Below are 19,462 nucleotides of genomic sequence, written 5' to 3' on the forward strand. Positions count from 1 at the left end.
CTCTCTGTTCTCCAGGCCTCTTCTTCTTTGGTATTTTCTGATCGCAAGGTAAAATTCATCTCTCTCTTCCAGAGTTTTAGGGTTTTTTTTTTAATTCTTCTCTGGCCTATGAAGATTTTAATTATCCAGTATATGAACTATCCTAACATTATTTACACCGTGCCTTCACGCACGGGCATACGCTAGTAATTATATATATGAAAAATAAGTATATAAAATTAGTTATTATAACTAAAATTGTTTATTTAGAATTTTATATGTAAATAAAAAAGGTAGGCTAATGTAGATATTTTAGGGAAAAAAAATAAACTTTTAGAGTATACCACCTAAATAAATAAATTAAAAAAACACTACTTATATATATATATATATATAATCATGTACTTTGCACATTATCTAGGAATGGCAACAGGGTAGGAGAGGGGTGGGGGCTGGGGCGGGGGCGGGGGCAGGAGCAGGGGAGGGGCGGGGGCGGGGATCACACTCCTCGTTCCTGATCCCCGATGGTCAGATTTCCCTCGTCCCCGGCCCCGATCCCCGACAGGGAATCTATCACTGCCCCCACCCCCGTCCCCTAACGAGGATCGGGTTTCCCTGACCCCGAACATTCCCCCGCTACAAAAAAAAAAAATCTATAGAAAATACAACCATTCATCAACAACAATATCAACATCATCATCAACAACAATAACAACAACATCATCAAGCACAAAACCAAAAAACCTTCATCAACATCATCATCTTTATCAAGAACATCTTCATCTTCAACATTTTCAGATCTAAAGAACAAACCCTAAACACATGGAGGAGCCGATGTCAATGAGAGAGGAGCGGCAGTGAAGGAGGAAAGAGAGGAGCGACGGTCGTGTGTAAGAGACTCCGCCGACGCCGAGAGAGAGGAGCGACGGTCGTGTGTGAGAGAGAGAGAGAGGGGAAGGCGATAGAGAGAGAGAGAGAGAGGCGCGATAGAGATTGAGGCCATAGAGAGAGAGATGGAGGCGATGGAGAGAGAGGAGAGGCTATTTGGTATTTGACATATGGTCACCAAACCTAAACATATATATATATATATATATATATATATATATATATATTATATATAAATTGGGGTTAAACACACACAATATATATATAGATCAGGGCTAAATGGGACGGGGGCGGGGCCAGGGCTAGGGCCAGGCCGGGGCTAGAAAATGTATCACTGTCCTTGGCCCGAATACCATCGAGGATTTATTTTTGATCACCATTCCCGGCCCGTTGGGAGTATTTTTCAAGGAAAAATCACTCAATTCGGGGTCGGGGGATCGGGTCCATATCGGACCGGGTTCAAATTGACATCCCTAACATTATCTCATTGTGTAAATTTGTAACAGAATTCTAATAAAAAATATTATCTGTAACAAGATAATATTTTAAAATGATTAACTATTAAGTTTTAAGGTTGAAGAGGATAAATTGTAAATGAATCATAATTTAACTGTTGAGCTTTAAAATTTAAAGAGATAAAATAAAAATATATTTTAAAGGAATTTATTGTAATTTATCGAACATATATATATATATATATATTTTCAAACAAATGTAATGCATAAATGGGTTCTTATCACATTTAATTATTTTTATTTTATTACATCAGTGATAAAATTAAGTTAACATTATTAAGGGATTGTTTGAGGTGTCTTAAAAAAGTATACTTTTTGTCTTTTTAGACTAAAAATTTGAGAAAAAAAATATGAATATTTGAGTTAACTTTTTAATTTTTTATAAAAAAATATGTATTAAAAAATTATATAAATTAATGTATAAGAAAAAATTAAAATTAAAAGTTATACAATCGTAATTTTTAACTTTTAATAAATAGTGATAATTTTTTAACTTTTTGAGTAATTTTGTAATTTTTTGACTCCTTGCCAAGACCTAAAACTATTTGGGACTTTGACCAAGACAAATCACCTACGAATGAACCTTAAAAAAAAGAAAAAAAAAAGCAAAACAGTTCGCAGCAGTTGCTGCGGTGCATTAAGCACAGCAGCATCCCCCAAGCGAAGTGTGGGCCCCTATAAATATACCACCGTCACACCGTGTCGTTCCAACCCAGACATTTTCTCTGTATCCGCACGAAAGCTCGAAAGTTGCACATAAATGAAACGGTCAATCAAAACAACGATCAAATTCTAAATTCTCAACCCAAAATTCAAAACTCAAATCATCGAAACGGTATCGAATTGCATGTTTTTGGATGAATTTTCGTGATATTCGTTACCTGTACTTGCCGTAATTTTTGAATATGAATGTGTTTTCAGGGGAGAGGAATGTCGTTTGATTTGATACTGAAGCCGTCGTGTAGCGGCTGTGGATCGTCCAAGGATTTGTATGGAAGCAGTTGTAAGCACTTGACTCTCTGCTTGTCCTGTGGCAAAAACATGGCCCAGAACCATGCTAAATGTGGCGCCGCCATCACTCGGTTGATTCGGATTCGTTTTCGTTCACTCTTCTCTCTCTCTCTCACATTGCACTTTGTTTGGATGCATACTTGCAGACCTTTTTGCGTTTGGTGAGAAATGAAAAGAAAAGAGAATTGTGTTCTCATGTTGGGTTTATAAATTTGGAGACCTTTGGTTCCAATTTCCTAATAATTCAATTTTAACGTTGAGTATTTTATTTTTTGTATTTTTAATGTACTAAATAAATTTTCAGTTTTAGATACATTAATATATATAAATATAATTAAAAAGTATAATATCAAGTATAATATCATTAAATATTAAAAATAAAATTATATATTTTCGTATTCTTGTATATATATGTTTTTTGTTTAATTTTTTTACGGTACATCTGGATTAAAGGACATCTAAAAAGTTAAAAAATTACTTAAAATATTAAAAAAATTCACTGAAAAAAAAAAAAATATATATATATATATATATATATATAAATAAATAACTCAATTTTCAAAAATTGAATTCAGAAAAGTAGAATCTATGAAGTGTGGGTACGGGTACGGGTACGGGTATGTCGATACGGTAAAATTTTAAAAAAGTAAGATGCGGGTATGGGTTGGTACTTGTAAAAAAATATTTATTTTTAATTTAGAGTAATGCAAAAATTAATTAAATAGTTTAATTTGTTAGGATTCAACTTATAATTAACATTTAATGTCAAAAGTAAAGGTATAAATCAAAATTAAATGTCAATACATCGAATAACTTACGAACCACAATTTAATTTTAAAGTCATGCAAAGCATATAACTAAAAGTAAAAAAGAAGTCTAGTGAAAGGAGTTTTGTCTTTGTAGTAGAAGAAAATATTATTTCAACTGAAGTACAGTACGATTTGAGTGTATAGTAGGTACATCTCGGTACGCCAAAAATTAAGAAGAAATAATTTAGGTACGTGTTTTGTGTAACCGGTACGTATGTAGAAGGACCATATAAGGTACTATACGTCGGTAAGTACCCGGTACGGGTACAGTATATTTTTCGAAGTATCCATGCGTCATAAATTAGAACAAACAAGGTGATTTTAGGGAAATGCTTAAAACAGCCCCGTAGCATTGAAAAAAATGTATAAAAAGTGTATATCGAATCGTGTGAAATGGTTTTGGAATATGTAAAAAATATATTAAAATTATAAATGTTTTGGCATTCAGCACTTCTTATTGACAGCATTGGCTGTCATTAGTAAGACCCTTTCTTTTATATGTTTAGTGAGAAGTAAATTGATTGGTTGCATATTTGTCGTAATACTAAGATGATCCCATTAAAATGCAAAAGAGGAAAAAAATCTCACCCATATTAGATATTCTATGCTTCTTATGGTAGTGAAAAAACACAATCATTTCTTTTATGTTCTTACATAGAAGAGAGACCACAATCATTTCATTTCTTTTCTCACTCCATGATGATTCACGCAGAGTGTTACAGTTTGAATTTGGAATTACACGTGTTGCTATAGTTTCATTGAATTGTATTTTAATTCTAAATTTAGGGAATGACAGTCATGTGATTGTTTGGAAACTTCTTCAAGTTAGTCTTGTGGGGTCAGCTATAGACTGGATTAAAATAACTTGGTATTACGTATGGGTATAGTGCGGTGTTGAATACTTATAGGTGAGTGGAGCTACCGAAAGAGAAGGAGCTACCAATGAGGGTGGGCCTCTATAGATGTTGGGTTTGGAAGCGTGGTGGTATGTTACCAGTCCTAAGTGTCTCACATCGATTAAGCTCATTCTTAGGCATGTGAAGATAAGCTTTTGTGCACCCTCTCCTTGCAGAGAAATTATTCATTGCCCCAGGAGCAAATCTAGGTGGTGCGCCAACCTAAGGGTTGGTTTGGAGTGTCCTAAAAAAGTGCAGTTTTTGTCTTTTTACGAAAAGATGTGCAGAAAAGTAGAGAGGTGATGTGATAAAAAAAAAATAAAAAGATAAAAGAATGGATTATATAGGTTAACCCAAACCACCCCTAAGTATTATTGGTTAAAATAGTGCATCCCACTACTTGTTTGTCTCCTTTGGAGAGATAATTGGACACTTGTCCAAACATGAATGGTGTGGAGCAATGGCCCTAGGGCAATGAATAATTTCTCAAGGAGATGGTTTTCAAGAATGAGTTCTGCCTAAGGTTGAAGAAGAAAACTGGGAAAAATAAAATAAAATGAATTTTGCGGTGGCATGTTTTGTTTGGGTGCATGTGTTATGTGTGCTGCTACCTGGCCCATTTTTATATATAAATTTACCCACAATAGGCATTATTTTTGGTATTATACAATCCCATAGCAGTATACCGTGTTGAGTTCTCCCTAGCCCTTTGTATGGATTAAAAACCTCATGTTTCTTATGACTCCTCTTCTCTGACGGTTGTTCCAGATATGGGAATCTGGAATGGGGGCTAGGAGCTGATATACTCATCTTCGTTTGGATTTTCTCGAGTAAATTCTGTTGAGTATGCAATTTCTTCAGGGTCGCTTTCTGAATCGGTTCTGTAATGGACAACCATTCCTTCGGGACCTATGAATGCCTGTGGATCTATGCTCTCTTATCCTTTGAAACAACGTTGACCATCATGTGCACGTTTGTGTTCCTTTGATTTAATTGCTCATTGCTTGTGTGGTTATTGAAATTGGCTAGTTGAGTATTTTCCTTAGAAAATGTGGAAGTAACAACTTTTTCAGTCTCAGAATTGTCATATTCATTTGAAATTAGGCAGTTGGAGTAGGGGCCTGAATGGATTGGAGGTTTTTTGCTTCTGAACTCAGATACCAAAATGAGAAATCTAAACTTCAATATGTTGGTTTTTCCATATTATACATAGCGAGAAAATCCATGATTAATTCTAATACAATGCTACTGCATCCTACAAGAGTTTAAAAAAATTAAAGAAGTATTATGCCAAGTTCTTATATGAAATTGTGTCATTTGTTTTTTGATTGATGAGGTGTTCTATTTCTTACTTTGTAGCCTAATGTATATTTTCAACTTTCTCAATTTTTTTTATTCACAAGCATGTTGTTCACTGTTACAAAATGGTGGGTGCCAACTGCGACACTGAAGTGCTATGTACGTTCTGTTTCTGCCTAATTCAGGAATATAATGTTCGGACATCTTCTAGCAACGACAAGAACTTCTTCATTGGTAGGTTTATGACAGGTTTACCAAATTTTTCAAGGAAGCAGAATGTTGATAATAAATGGTCTCTCCAGAAGGAAGGATTACAAGGTCGCCAACTAACTGATGCTTTGCGGGTAGTGACTTATAACTTGTTTTTTAAAAAAAAAATTTTTGTTTTTTTTTTTTTCTTTGTAATTTACAGATAAGGAGAATTTGACCCTTTTTATTTTATTTTTTTTGTATCTCTGGTATAAATGTACTTATAGTTTACAGATAATACCGTGGTTACTTTTGAAACTTGATGATGCTGCAGTTTTTATTAATTCCAAGGTTCTGAAAAGCGGTTGCGGTGGCCGTAACGGTGGCGGTGACGCGGTTGCGGGGTGTAAAGGCCGTAGTGTAACAGTTGCCGTAACCGAAACCGTGAATTTTTTTATTTTTCGCACAATTTGAAAAAAAACTTACCGATACGCATATTTTTTTTCCATTATCATATTTATTGGATTAAAAATAAATATTGATCAATTTTTATAAATTTTTAAATATGATCCAATATATTTCATATTTTTAAATTACTATAAATTGAGTTTTTTACATTTTATTTTAATAATTAATAACTTTATATTATACAAAAAATCAATCACTAACTATTATATATAAGATAAACAATGACAAAAGTAAGAGAATAAATAAGAGCTTAAATATATATATATATATATACATATTTTAATCAAGCCAAATAGATAATGACCACGCTTATTATTATTATTATTTTCAAACAATATATAGACAGACACACACAAACAAAATGGTTTAGTGATAGCTACTGAATAGAATAGCATAAGTCATACAACTTCAACAAATCAATAATATGTTCTTCATCTTCCCTCTTCTCTCTCTCTCTCTATCTCTTGCTCCTCCATTTTCTCTCTTTATCTTCCCTCTTCTCTCTATCCCTCTTCCCCCATTTTCAGCTTTTTTTTGTGTGTTTTTTCGAAAGAAACAGTTTGGAACCGTTACGTAACGGTGCGTAACAGGCCGTTACGGCTCTTACGGCACCGTTACGACCGCTACAGCAGCCGCTATGACCGACATACCTGTGAATCTCAATCACACTGCAAAAGCGGCCGTAACGGGTGGCGGTAACCGCCAACCTTGATTAATTCATTGTGAATTTCTCATTTATTTATCAAAATCATTACCTTCTTTCTTTCTCTTGATGTGTTTCACTTTTTTTAAATTGATAAGTAGTCTATGTTATGGAATACAACATAGATATATTTCCATGTTTCACATTTGAATCCATTTACCTGGCAACCTCTTTGTTGCCCCGTCAACTGTGACTGTGCATTCATCATTGAGGTGGTTTTCTAATGAACTATGATATGTTTTAATGTTTTTCCTTATCATTGAGGAGTTAAAGTTCTTGGATGTTGTTTGAATTTATGGTGGGCCTCTTGTTCATCTTCTTTTGACACATCCACAAAATGTTTCGTGGTGATTGTGTTTGGCATGAGAATAAGATTTTCGATCATATTTACAAATGAAAATTTATTCTTTTTTTAATATATAACACAACTTTTCCATCAATAATTTAAAACTCCATCTAGATAAAATAAAGATGCAAACTGTATTGTGTGCGTATTTTTATTATGAGCTTGTATTCTTGTAGGAGGACTATAAATATTGGTCATCTTTTATTTGGTCAAAATCTTGCGAGTTATAGTAAATTAAATGCATTTTTATTCCATGGCTCCATTATGAGGAGTGATTTTTACCTTCACCATTAAAGACTAAAATCCCGTTTATTACTATTGTTATTCAGTTTAGTTTGATCGGAGTCCTTTATTTTTTTAAGTATTAAGCATTACAAGCAATGACTTTTGGCTTCACCAAGTGAAACAAATCACTTTGGACGGTATTAATCTTATGCAGTTGACCTGAATAGTAGTTGTCCCCTTTTTTTCTTTTTAAAGCATGGAATTAACCCAATTGAATCTTGGATGATAAACATCAATTTCTTTAGTTTTCCCAAGCAATAATCTAAACTTGAATTTGTTGTGTTTTAGAAGATGAGAGGCTGAATACAAGTGAACAGCATTATCCATAGAAAAGTGGTCTCTATGGTGAACGTGAATCCATTAGATAAACAAGGACTTAAGCTGTTGTTAAAAAATACCTTTTCAATTCTACGTGGGCCTTGATGCCATGAATACCACATCCATATACCTAAATCAATAAGACAAAGGCTTGAACTTTTGATCTTGCTATATTTATTACCTTGTTATATTTCACTGATGAGTATTGACCCTCCAAAAGCAGATTTATTACCTTGCTATATTTCAATGTTGACTATTTTATTTGGCATTTGCATGAAATCCATTGTCTGTTTAACAGGTTTTGATTGTTCTGGTCTTTCATTGCTTTATAGTTTGTTTAAATTTGTATACTTTTAGTCATGTTAATTAGGTATTTTGCATTGCTCACTAATTCGCGTCATTGTGTAATTCCATTGCATAGGAAAAATACAAGAATAAGCCTTGGCTATTGGATGATGAAACGGGCCAATCTCAGTACCATGGTCACCTTGAGGGTGCACAGTCAGCCACATACTACCTACTAATGCTGCAGGGAAAGGAGTTTGTTGCTATTCCTGCCGGTTCTTGGTATGCATGGCCTGTATGTTTTAGCATTTATATTTGTACCTCATGCTGTTTCTGGTGTCAGAGCTGGTGATTTTTTTATTTATTTATTTTTTTTATTTTTATTTTTTTTTTATTATCTCATTTTCTTTTGATGTACTTATAGTTTACAGATAATACTGCGGTTACTTTTGAGACTTGATGATGCTGCAGTTTTTATTAATTCATTGTGAATTTCTCATTTATTTATCAAAATCATTACCTTCTTTCTTTCTCTTGATGTGTTTCACTTTTTTTAAATTGATAAGTAGTCTATGTTATGGAATACAACATAGATATATTTCCATGTTTCACATTTGAATCCATTTACCTGGCAACCTCTTTGTTGCCCCGTCAACTGTGACTGTGCATTCATCATTGAGGTGGTTTTCTAATGAACTATGATATGTTTTAATGTTTTTCCTTATCATTGAGGAGTTAAAGTTCTTGGATGTTGTTTGAATTTATGGTGGGCCTCTTGTTCATCTTCTTTTGACACATCCACAAAATGTTTCGTGGTGATTGTGTTTGGCATGAGAATAAGATTTTCGATCATATTTACAAATGAAAACTTATTCTTTTTTTAATATATAACACAACTTTTCCATCAATAATTTAAAACTCCATCTAGATAAAATGAAGATGCAAACTGTACTGTGTGCGTATTTTTATTATCAGCTTGTATTCTTGTAGGACTATAAATATTGGTCATCTTTTATTTGGTCAAAATCTTGCGAGTTATAGTAAATTTATGGATTTTCCTTTTTTGGGTTTTGGATTTTCTCAAATGGGTTTGTCTTTGATTTGATTTTAATTAGGTGTTGGTGGCTATTCGTACCTTCTGGAGCCTCTCTGGTGGTTCGGCATGATCACTGTGTAAACAAAATATATAGAAATTAATTCAGATTTCGGCTTCAAGGGCTTGCAGAGAAAGCAGAACGCACAGATTCGCCTTCAACCACAGATTCGCCGATTCGCCTTCAACCACAGATTCGCCTTTGAGTTTCCGACTTCCTCTGATCGCAAGGTAAAATTCTCTTTTTGGGGGTTTTGAGAAAGAAAACCTAGAAAAATAAATTTGTAGAGATTGTATTAAGATCACTCTGGTAGTCAATTTGGGTTTACTTCTAAAACTCTCTCCCTTTCAGAAATTTATATAGGAAGATTTGAATCTAATATTCTTTGGCAATGCAAGAAAAAAAAAAATCGTTTGCCTGCTCATCTTTGGTCTCATGTTCTGAAATTAATGGTATATAATCTCTGGCCAATTAGGGTTAGATGCGCAAGTCATCAGATAACGATTATTTTTGGAATATTTCGATGAAGAAGAGAAGGAAAGAGGGATGATAGAGAGAGGGAGAGAGAGAGAGAGAGAGAATCAATAATGGGTTTCTCCAAAGACAATCTGATTGGGTTTATGTTGGCTATTTCTTCGGCAATGCAAGAAAAAAAAATCGTTTGCTTGCTCATCTTTGGTCTCATGTTCTGAAATTAATTTTGAATTGAAATTTCAGATTTCGGCTTCAAAGGCTTGCAGAGAAAGCAGAAAACAGAACGATTTATTTTCAGATTTTTCCTCTGTCGGTATTTTCTGATTATCTCCCTGTTCTTGCTTCCAATTCATATACTCTGGTTCATTCATTATGGTGTTTTGATGATTTATTTTCTGATTTTCTCCAGCCAAATCACGTCTCCCCTCCATTCCTCTTTATCTCTCTCTCTCTCTCTCTCTCTCTCTCTCTCCACAGGATTTCTTCAAGTGTGTTTATAGGAGCGAGCTTCATTATCAAGAAGAAAGGCCTCAGAAAAGTGAGCTTCATTATCAAGAAGAAAGGGCTCAGAAAAACTGCTGCTGTTTCTGGTGTCGGAGCTGGTGATTTTTTTTTTTTTTGATCTCATTTTCTTTTGATGTTCTTTGAATTTATGGATTTTCCTTTTTTGGGTTTTGAATTTTCTCAAATGGGTTTGTCTTTGATTTGATTTTAATTAGGTGTTGGTGGCTATTCGTACCTTCTGGAGCCTCTCTGGTGGTTCGGCATGATCACAGTGTAAACAAAACATATAGAAATTAATTCAGATTTCAGCTTCAAAGGCTTGCAGAGAAAGCAGAACGCACAGATTCGCCTTCAACCACAGATTCGCAGATTCGCCTTCAACCACAGATTCGCCTTGGAGTTTCCGACTTCCTCTGATCACAAGGTAAAATTCTCTTTTTGGGGGTTTTGAGAAAGAAAACCTAGAAAAATAAATTGGCAGAGATTGTATTAAGATCACTCTGGTAGTCAATTTGGGTTTACTTCTAAAACTCTCTCCCTTTCAGAAATTTATATAGGAAGATTTGAAACTAATATTCTTCGGCAATGCAAGAAAAGAAATCGTTTGCTTGCTCATCTTTGGTCTCATGTTATGAAATTAATGGTATATAATCTCTAGCCAATTAGGGTTAGATGCGCAAGTCATCAGATAACGATTATTTTTGGAATATTTCGATGAAGTGGAGAAGGAAAGAGGGACGATCGAGAGAGGGAGGGGGAGAGAGAGAGAGAGAGAGAGAATCAATAATGGGTTTCTCCAAAGACAATCTGATTGGGTTTATGTTGGCTATTTCTTCGGCAATGCAAGAAAAAAAAATCATTTGCTTGCTCATCTTTGGTCTCATGTTCTGAAATTAATTTTGACTTGAAATTTCAGATTTCGGCTTCAAAGGCTTGCAGAGAAAGCAGAAAACAGAACGATTTATTTTCAGATTTTCTCTCTGTCGGTATTTTCTGATCATCTCCCTGTTCTTGCTTCCAATTCATATACTCTGGTTCATTCATTATGGTGTTTTGATGATTTATTTTCTGATTTTCTGACTTGATTATCTACCTATCTTTATTTTTTATGGTGTTTTGATGATTTGATCAGAACTTACTGGTTCATTCATATACTCTGCAATTGGGGGAATCATTTATTTATTTATTTTTATTTTTTTTTGTTTATTTTTTTTTTTCTGATAATGATGTAGTTGCAAGTGGTGCTGAAGTCAGGTTGTGCAAGATCATCCAGTGTTAATGACTGTATGACTAAGGTGACAGATGCATTATTGTTCACTCCCATGTTCTAAAGCTCAAACGTCTCTGACACTACAAAAAAATTCATTTTTTGCGACGGTAAAGGGCCGTCACAAATGCTCCGTAAGCCGTCGCTAATACTTTTTGCGACGGTAATGTGGATTTTTGCGACGGTAAGGAGGGGTCGCGACAAAGGGGGTTGCGAAAGAGCTTTCGCGATGGTAAGGTGTGGTTTTTGCGACGGCACTTTTCCTGTCGCCAATAATGGGAAAAAAATCAGTTTTCGCGACGGTACGTAATTACCGTCGCTAAAAGTGAGTTTTTGAGACGGCAACATTACCGTCGTTAAAACTCTGGCATCTTATAAGTATTGGCGACGGCACGGTTACCGTCGCTAAAGGTGTCTTGTACATTCCAATTGGATAGCTTTTGCGACTGTGTTGGTACCGTCGCAAAAGCCTATTATTGTTTTTTGCGACGGGTTCTTCTCCCGTCTCAAAAAAAAAAAAAATTTATTAAAAAAATTAAAATAACCTGTATTAGATAAAAAATAAGTATAAAAAAATTGAAAAATTACAGAATAATATAAATACGTACATAAACAAAAATTGACAAATAATGAAAATTAATAATATTGTTCCATTCATAGCAATACATAAATAAAAATTCATAACAATAAAAATTATGCCACTACATAACGTCGCATAATACATACATAATGTTGCTCACAAATTTAAATAACATAAATCAAAATCAAAACCAAAAGCTTTCGTCTTCATTCGTTCGTGGGTTACAAAAACAAAAATTGGTCATAATCTTGATACGCCCGCATTCCAGAAGAAGCCAACTGCTACTCAGGAAATATCTGAAAAAAACAAGATAAAAATAATTAAAAACCATATAATGGTATTAATATTTTAATTATAGAAAAATATAAAAAAAATTAACTACTATATAATTAGAAAGATAGTTTAGTAAATAATTTTGACTGGACCGAAATCCGGCTCTAACTCCCAAACCGGGAACCCGATTCGAGCCCCGTCTTCTCCCACAAGTCTCTCGTGCCTAGGCGGTGGTGTGTGCCAAGTTTCGTGCTAAACCGACGCCGTTTGGTGATTTTGGGGCGTTAACGCCTCGAAAAGAAGTTTCTTAAAGAAGTAGTTTGCCTAAAGTGAAATCCGACTCTAACTCCCAAACCGGGAACCCGATTCGAGCCCCGTCTTCTCCCACAAGTCTCTCGTGCCTAGGCGGTCGTGTGTGCCAAGTTTCGTGCTAAACCGACGCCGTTTGGTGATTTTGGGGCGTTAACGCCTCGAAAAGAAGTTTCTTAAAGAAGTAGTTTGCCTAAAGTGAAATCCGACTCTAACTCCCAAACCGGGAACCCGATTCGAGCCCCGTCTTCTCCCACAAGTCTCTCGTGCCTAGGCGGTCGTGTGTGCCAAGTTTCGTGCTAAACCGACGCCGTTTGGTGCTTTTGGGGCGTTAAATCCTCGAATTCAAGTTTCTTAAGGAAGTAATTTGCCTAAAGTGAAATCCGGCTCTAACTCCCAAACCGGGAACCCGATTCGAGCCCCGTCTTCTCCCTCAAGTCTCTCGTGCCTAGGCGGTCGTGTGTGCCAAGTTTCATGCTAAACCGATGCCATTTGGTGATTTTGGGGCGTTAACTCCTTGAATTCAAGTATCTTAAGGAAGTAATTTGCCAAAAGTGAAATCCGGCTCTAACTCCCAAACCGGGAACCCGATTCGAGCCCCGTCTTCTCCCACAAGTCTCTCGTGCCTAGGCGGTCGTGTGTGCCAAGTTTTGTGCTAAACCGACGCCGTTTGGTGATTTTGGGGCGTTAACGCCTCGAAAAGAAGTTTCTTAAAGAAGTAGTTTGCCTAAAGTGAAATCCGACTCTAACTCCCAAATCGGGAACCCGATTCGAGCCCCGTCTTCTCCCACAAGTCTCTCGTGCCTAGGCGGTCGTGTGTGCCAAGTTTCGTGCTAAACCGACGCCGTTTGGTGATTTTGGGGCGTTAACGCCTCGAAAAGAAGTTTCTTAAAGAAGTAGTTTGCCTAAAGTGAAATCTGATTCTAACTTCCAAATCGAGAACCCGATTCGAGCCCCGTCTTCTCCCACAAGTCTCTCGTGCCTAGCCGGTCGTGTGTGCCAAGTTTCGTGCTAAACCGACGCCGTTTGGTGATTTTGGCGCGTTAACGTTTCGAAAAGAAGTTTCTTAAAGAAGTAGTTTGCCTAAAGTGAAATCTGACTCTAACTCCCAAACCGGGAACCCGATTTGAGCCCTGTCTTCTCCCACAAGTCTCTCGTGCCTAGGCGGTCGTGTGTGCCACGTTTCGTGCTAAACCGACGCCGTTTGGTGCTTTTGGGGCGTTAACTCCTCGAATTCAGGTTTCTTAAGGAAGTAATTTGCCTAAAGTGAAATCCGGCTCTAACTCCCAAACCGGGAACCCGATTCGAGCCCCGTCTTCTCCCTCAAGTCTCTCGTGCCTAGGCGGTCGTGTGTGCCAAGTTTCGTGCTAAACTGATGCCATTTGGTGATTTTGGGGCGTTAACTCCTCGAATTCAAGTTTCTTAAGGAAGTAATTTGCCAAAAGTGAAATCCGGCTCTAACTCCCAAACCGGGAACCCGATTCGAGCCCCGTCTTCTCCCACAAGTCTCTCGTGCCTAGGCGGTCGTGTGTGCCAAGTTTCGTGCTAAACCGACGCCGTTTGGTGATTTTGGGGCGTTAACGCCTCGAAAAGAAGTTTCTTAAAGAAGTAGTTTGCCTAAAGTGAAATCCGACTCTAACTCCCAAACCGGGAACCCGATTCGAGCCCCGTCTTCTCCCACAAGTCTCTCGTGCCTAGGCGGTCGTGTGTGCCAAGTTTCGCGCTAAACCGACGCCGTTTGGTGATTTTGGGGCGTTAACGCCTCGAAAAAAAGTTTCTTAAAGAAGTAGTTTGCCTAAAGTGAAATCTGATTCTAACTTCCAAATCGAGAACCCGATTCGAGCCCCGTCTTCTCCCACAAGTCTCTCGTGCCTAGGCGGTCGTGTGTGCCAAGTTTCGTGCTAAACCGACGCCGTTTGGTGATTTTGGCGCGTTAACGCCTCGAAAAGAAGTTTCTTAAAGAAGTAGTTTGCCTAAAGTGAAATCTGACTCTAACTCCCAAACCGGGAACTCGATTCGAGCCCCGTCTTCTCCCACAAGTCTCTCGTGCCTAGGCGGTCGTGTGTGCCAAGTTTCGTGCTAAACCGACGCCGTTTGGTGCTTTTGGGGCGTTAACTCCTCGAATTCAAGTTTCTTAAGGAAGTAATTTGCCTAAAGTGAAATCCGGCTCTAACTCCCAAACCGGGAACCCGATTCGAGCCCCGTCTTCTCCCTCAAGTCTCTCGTGCCTAGGCGGTCGTGTGTGCCAAGTTTCGTGCTAAACCGATGCCATTTGGTGATTTTGGGGCGTTAACTCCTCGAATTCAAGTTTTTTAAGGAAATAATTTGCCAAAAGTGAAATCCGGCTCTAACTCCCAAACCGGGAACCCGATTCGAGCCCCGTCTTCTCCCACAAGTCTCTCGTGCCTAGGCGGTCATGTGTGCCAAGTTTCGTGCTAAACCGACGCCGTTTGGTGATTTTGGGGCGTTAACGCCTCGAAAAGAAGTTTCTTAAAGAAGTAGTTTGCCTAAAGTGAAATCCGACTCTAACTCCCAAACCGGGAACCCGATTCGAGCCCCGTCTTCTCCCAAAAGTCTCTCGTGCCTAGGCGGTCGTGTGTGCCAAGTTTCGTGCTAAACCGACGCCGTTTGGTGATTTTGGGGCGTTAACGCCTCGAAAAGAAGTTTCTTAAAGAAGTAGTTTGCCTAAAGTGAAATCTGATTCTAACTTCCAAATCGAGAACCCGATTCGAGCCCCGTCTTCTCCCACAAGTCTCTCGTGCCTAGGCGGTCGTGTGTGCCAAGTTTCGTGCTAAACCGACGCCGTTTGGTGATTTTGGCGCGTTAACGCCTCGAAAAGAAGTTTCTTAAAGAAGTAGTTTGCCTAAAGTGAAATCTGACTCTAACTCCCAAACCGGGAACCCGATTCGAGCCCCGTCTTCTCCCACAAGTCTCTCGTGCCTAGGCGGTCGTGTGTGCCAAGTTTCGTGCTAAACCGACGCCGTTTGGTGCTTTTGGGGCGTTAACTCCTCGAATTCAGGTTTCTTAAGGAAGTAATTTGCCTAAAGTGAAATCCGGCTCTAACTCCCAAACCGGGAACCCGATTCGAGCCCCGTCTTCTCCCTCAAGTCTCTCGTGCCTAGGCGGTCGTGTGTGCCAAGTTTCGTGCTAAACCGATGCCATTTGGTGATTTTGGGGCGTTAACTCCTCGAATTTAAGTTTCTTAAGGAAGTAATTTGCCAAAAGTGAAATCCGGCTCTAACTCCCAAACCGGGAACCCGATTCGAGCCCCGTCTTCTCCCACAAGTCTCTCGTGCCTAGGCGGTCGTGTGTGCCAAGTTTCGTGCTAAACCGACGCCGTTTGGTGATTTTGGGGCGTTAACGCCTCGAAAAGAAGTTTCTTAAAGAAGTAGTTTGCCTAAAGTGAAATCCGACTCTAACTCCCAAACCGGGAACCCGATTCGAGCCCCGTCTTCTCCCACAAGTCTCTCGTGCCTAGGCGGTCGTTTGTGCCAAGTTTCGTGCTAAACCGACGCCGTTTGGTGATTTTGGGGCGTTAACGCCTCGAAAAGAAGTTTCTTAAAGAAGTAGTTTGCCTAAAGTGAAATCTGATCCTAACTTCCAAATCGAGAACCCGATTCGAGCCCCGTCTTCTCCCACAAGTCTCTCGTGCCTAGGCGGTCGTGTGTGCCAAGTTTCGTGCTAAACCGACGACGTTTGGTGATTTTGGCGCGTTAACGCCTCGAAAAGAAGTTTCTTAGAGAAGTAGTTTGCCTAAAGTGAAATCTGACTCTAACTCCCAAACCGGGAACCCGATTCGAGCCCCGTCTTCTCCCACAAGTCTCTCGTGCCTAGGCGGTCGTGTGTGCCAAGTTTCGTGCTAAACCGACGCTGTTTGGTGCTTTTGGGGCGTTAACTCCTCGAATTCAAGTTTCTTAAGGAAGTAATTTGCCTAAAGTGAAATCCGGCTCTAACTCCCAAACCGGGAACCCGATTCGAGCCCCGTCTTCTCCCTCAAGTCTCTCGTGCCTAGGCGGTCGTGTGTGCCAAGTTTCGTGCTAAACCGATGCCATTTGGTGATATTGGGGCGTTAACTCCTCGAATTCAAGTTTCTTAAGGAAATAATTTGCCAAAAGTGAAATCCGGCTCTAACTCCCAAACCGGGAACCCGATTCGAGCCCCGTCTTCTCCCACAAGTCTCTCGTGCCTAGGCGGTCGTGTGTGCCAAGTTTCGTGCTAAACCGACGCCGTTTGGTGATTTTGGGGCGTTAACGCCTCGAAAAGAAGTTTCTTAAAGAAGTAGTTTGCCTAAAGTGAAATCCGACTCTAACTCCCAAACCGGGAACCCGATTCGAGCCCCGTCTTCTCCCACAAGTCTCTCGTGCCTAGGCGGTCGTGTGTGCCATGTTTCGTGCTAAACCGACGCCGTTTGGTGATTTTGGGGCATGAACGCCTCAAATTCAAGTTTCTTAAAGAAGTAGTTTGCCTAAAGTGAAATCCAACTCTAATTCCCAAACCGGGAACCCGATTCGAGCCCCGTCTTCTCCCACAAGTCTCTCGTGCGTAGGCGGTCGTGTGTGCCAAGTTTCGTGCTAAACCGATGCCGTTTGGTGATTTTGGGGCGTTAACTCCTCGAATTCAAGTTTCTTAAGGAAGTAATTTGCCAAAAGTGAAATCCGGCTCTAACTCCCAAACCGGGAACCCGATTCGAGCCCCGTCTTCTCCCATAAGTCTCTCGTGCCTAGGCGGTCGTGTGTGCCAAGTTTCGTGCTAAACCGACGCCGTTTGGTGATTTTGGGGCGTTAACTCCTCGAATTCAAGTTTCTTAAGGAAGTAATTTGCCAAAAGTGAAATCCGGCTCTAACTTCCAAACCGGGAACCCGATTCGAGCCCCGTCTTCTCCCACAAGTCTCTCGTGCCTAGGCGGTCGTGTGTGCCAAGTTTTGTCCTAAACCGACGCCGTTTGGTGATTTTGGGGCGTTAACGCCTCGAATTCAAGTAAAGAACGCAAAGATGCATTTTAGCTTAGAATGCAAAGATACATTTTATACCTGATCTTCTGGTGGTGGTGTATATGGATTCTCGTCTTCTGCAGATTCCCTAAATGCCCGGTGGCCACTCAATGCATCAGGAACCTATGTTAGTCAGTGCATAATGTGTTAATCATATTCAAATTTCGTACATAATCTTGAGTGAAAATTGAACTATCAAACAATTGTGATGTTTATATGGAACCTGTCTGTTGGGATCCACACTCGCCCCCTGTGACACAAGGGCCATCATCTCAGCTCTCATCTGCTGCAAATGTGTAGAGAACTCTGCTCGCAGCTCCTCCCTCAACTCATCCCTTAGCTCAGCACGAACCTGCTGCGTGATCTGATCAATAGTCGATGGTTGGGGTGTTGACTGTGATGGCCCAGCACCATCCTTATACACCACTCTCCGAGGCATGATTCTCCCGTATGTGTGACAATATCCATGTCTGTCATGACCTATCAACTCATGGAAAATGGCATTCCTAGCCTCCAAAGTCCGACCATCCTCAGGTAGCATAGAGAGTTGACGATTAAACTCATCCTGTATTGAATAAGACACACAAGTATACGCCAAATTAAGATGGTTGACACACAAAAAATAAACTTTAAATACAATCAAAGGTGTTTGGAAACTACCAAGGTCTGGATAACCTCTGGGTCATCTACTCTACGTGTCATAAGCCAAACATTCATCTTATCAGTAGACTCCCCCTTACTGGTCATCTAAATTTTTTTTAGAAATATGAAAATTAGAATCCAAATAATTTGCAAATATACAATGTTTATTTATATAGAAAAATAAAACAATAAAATGTAAACCTCATGCCGTATCTGAGAGAAAGTAGTACGCCCTGTGGTATGAGCTATGCCGTGAGCTCGCCGATTTTTAGCGTTCCTACTTGCAATTTTCTATAACAAGTTCAACAAATGTAAGTATGTAAATATGATTTGTATGTTTACATATCATAAATATAACATAATTGTATACTTCAGCATCGGAAGTACGCCAATACTCCACAAGTTGTTCCCACTGGCTTGGCACAACGTTCATAGGAACATCATCCTTCAGATTAGGATCAGAGCTTCTAGGCTTGAAATACTTAGCCTTAAGCTTGTTCTTGTGATCCTTCCATATGCTGTTGCAGTTTTTCATGCAGATTGGCTTGTACTCCTCTGGACATATATTCAAATTGTCCTATAAAACACAAAGTTTAAGGCTAAGTATAACACAAATTTGGAATTCGAATTTGTGGACAAAAATATACTTTTACCTTCACATCCTTCCAGATAGCATCAACAATATCATCAGGCACACTGTTCCAGTCAACAAAAGTAAGAGGAACAATGTTACCATTCCGGACAATAATGCCAAGTTGACTAGTTAACTTGGCCACGTTATCCCCTATTGGGCAGTAATTTCCATCAAATTGTATGTGCAGCTTTTTACCAGTACCCCACTCTTTAATGCCCTTGGCACATCCTCTACCACGCCTAGTCAAGGTTGATGAAGAACTAACATGACCTGCGATATACAATAATAATAAACAATATGCAATGGTAACAACCAAATGCAAATTTAAATAATGTGAATACAAATCATATCAAATAAACTTGATGTGGGCTGTGAAGAAGTCGAAGGGTCTGCAAAATACAATGAGAATAAACAAGTTATATATAATGAGCATAAATAAATGTATGTGTAAATAATTTTCATGCAAATGAAAGCAAATTTAAATACCTGTGGATGGCTCATAAGCTGATGATGATAGCTGCTGTGCTGCCATTGATGGTGGACGCACCGATGGTAGGCGTGGAGGCTGAGTACATGGTAGCTGCTGTGGTGCCACTGATGGTGGTCAATGCGGTGGTAATGGCCCCTCAGATGGTGGTGGCACTAATGGCCCCTCCGATGTTGGCCGATGTGATGCCTCTTCTAATGGTGGTGCTACTGATGT

General features: G+C 38.9%; 1 protein-coding gene across 19 annotated transcripts in view; it reads left to right on the top strand.

The window, feature by feature from the left end:
- LOC114310789 (uncharacterized) overlaps positions 1 to 19,462 on the top strand; it is a 32,540-nt gene continuing 13,078 nt past the window's right edge. For 2 of the 19 annotated variants that reach the window (XM_082880229.1, XM_082880233.1), the window contains exons 1-8: positions 5,067 to 5,741; positions 8,128 to 8,273; positions 9,107 to 9,315; positions 9,803 to 9,872; positions 9,969 to 10,161; positions 10,279 to 10,487; positions 10,980 to 11,049; positions 11,296 to 11,358. The gene's annotated coding sequence lies outside the window, so the exon portion shown is untranslated. Of the gene's footprint in view, positions 49 to 3,144; positions 5,742 to 8,127; positions 8,274 to 9,106; positions 9,316 to 9,535; positions 9,873 to 9,968; positions 10,162 to 10,278; positions 10,488 to 10,979; positions 11,050 to 11,295; positions 11,359 to 19,462 lie in introns of those variants that run through there. The other 17 variants (XM_082880230.1, XM_082880235.1, XR_014336623.1 and 14 more) reach the window with 16 other exon arrangements.

This window comes from Camellia sinensis, chromosome 7, assembly GCF_055761805.1.
Source record: "Camellia sinensis isolate YWXY chromosome 7, ASM5576180v1, whole genome shotgun sequence".
In the NCBI taxonomy this organism is placed as follows: Eukaryota; Viridiplantae; Streptophyta; class Magnoliopsida; order Ericales; family Theaceae; genus Camellia; species Camellia sinensis.